The sequence below is a fragment of the Vombatus ursinus genome, unplaced genomic scaffold (genome assembly GCF_900497805.2).
Source record: "Vombatus ursinus unplaced genomic scaffold, bare-nosed wombat genome assembly UNPS02012758.1, whole genome shotgun sequence".
In the NCBI taxonomy this organism is placed as follows: domain Eukaryota; kingdom Metazoa; phylum Chordata; class Mammalia; order Diprotodontia; family Vombatidae; genus Vombatus; species Vombatus ursinus.
Window position 1 is genome coordinate 370,161 of NW_020952536.1, and position 1,947 is coordinate 372,107.

Sequence of the window (1,947 nt, forward strand, 5' to 3'; positions counted from 1 at the left end):
AAGATGACCAGGAGTTTAAGAACCTAGGAGTTGAGACAAATGGGTACTCTAGGGAAGATTGGGAAAGGGATGAGTTTTGGGGGAAAAGATAACGGGTTCTGTGTCGGACATAGGTTGTTGTTCTTCAGTCATTTCAGTCTGATTCTGGGGTTTTCTTGGCAAAGATATTGGAGTGGTTTGACATTTCTTTCTCCAGTTCATTTGACAGATGAGTAAACTGAGGCAGAGTGAAGTGACTTGCCCAGGGTCACATGAGTAGTAATTGGTGGAGTCGGGACTCAAAATCAGGTTGAGATGTCAGTGGAATATAGTTTTGAATTTCCAGTAGGCAGCTTCCTTAACTAATTATGCAGGACTAGAGAGCAGAAAGAGATGGGGCTGCATATTTAGATCTGGAGGTAGGTAATCTACATCTAAATGATCCTTTAACCCATGGAAGCTTAGGGGGGAGAGAGAGAGAGAGAGAGAGAGAGAGAGAGAGAGAGAGAGAGAGAGAGGAGATAGTATAGTGAGAGAAAAGGAGAGGATACAGGGCAGAATCTTGAGGAACACCCATGGTTAGGGTTCATGATGAGGCTGGAAGGGAGAATTCAGACAGGTAAGAGGAGAACCAAGAGAAAATAATGTCATGAAAATACAGAGAAGAGAATTCAAGAGAGGCTGGTCAGCAGGCCCATTTGTTGCAGAGAAGTTGAGAATGATGATTAAGAAAAGGCCATCAGATTTGGCGATTAAAAGATCACTGGTAATTTAGAGAGAACAGTTCTTACGGAATGCTGCTCCCACCATACTACACTGTCTCTTCGTAGCCTGCACTTGAGATGGTCATGTGACATGGCTGAACTGGGCCATCAGCCACTGTAATTGTTATTGTACCTACTATGGATTTTGATGGTATTTTGTAGTATTATGGTACTATAACAGTAGTTTATTTTATAATAACTGTTACTATAGCAGAGAGGCAGCCTGGCACAGCAGCCTTGCAGTCAGGGTGACTTGAATTTAGGGTCCATCTCTGACACATACTGGGTATTTGAGACCCTAAGCATGGGAGTCCTTAACCTCTCAGGGCCCTCAGACCACTCTCTGAAGACTAGACATCACAGACCAGGTTTGCCTCAGTTTCCCCAACTGTAAAATGGGGATAATAACAGCACCTACCTCCCAGGGTTATCAAAAGGCTCAAGTGAGATGATATTTGTAAATCGCTTAGCACAGCACCTAGCACATAGTGGGTGTTGCATAAATGCTCATCCCCTTCCCTCTGCCATCTCCCTTGGTAGAAGACATTCCTTCTACCAATGAAATCACAGGTTCATTCCAAATACTCATACTGATAATAGTACTAGTACTGTCCTGGGTAGTGGAGAGAGTGGTTTAGGGTCAGAGAACCTGGCATCAGGCCCTCCTGTGACACTTACTAGCCTGTATGACATCACTTACAGATGAGTGATGTCATAGAGAGACTGAATCTTAAAGCTCAAAAGGGCTTCAAAGGGCATCTGGTCCGACCTTTACCTGCAAAGTATATCTATGACATTCCCACTCTCCCCAGCTGACACATGGAGACTTCCATTAACCAGGAACTCAGCCCTGTCTGATCCCTGATAACAAAGACTACTCTCACCTCAGAGGGTGGCTGATTTACCTGGATCTGATCAAGAAATCCTTCTCCAGGCTCTCCAGCAGGTTGTCATCCTGCCTCCAAACTTCAGGCCTGGAGAGGACCGCCAAGACACCAGCATTGGCCCGCCTCTCTTTCCCTGTGTGTGTAATAGAGAGCGCCATGAGAAGATGGCAGAGTTTGATTCCAGCCTAACTTTTAGTCTTGTTTCCCATTACTCCCTTTCGGGCATTCTGATTTTCCAGGCAAGCTGGTCTACATAGAGTTCATTGCATGGGAAGCTCCATGTCTAGCCTCCATCTCTTTGCTCAGGCTGTCTTCTG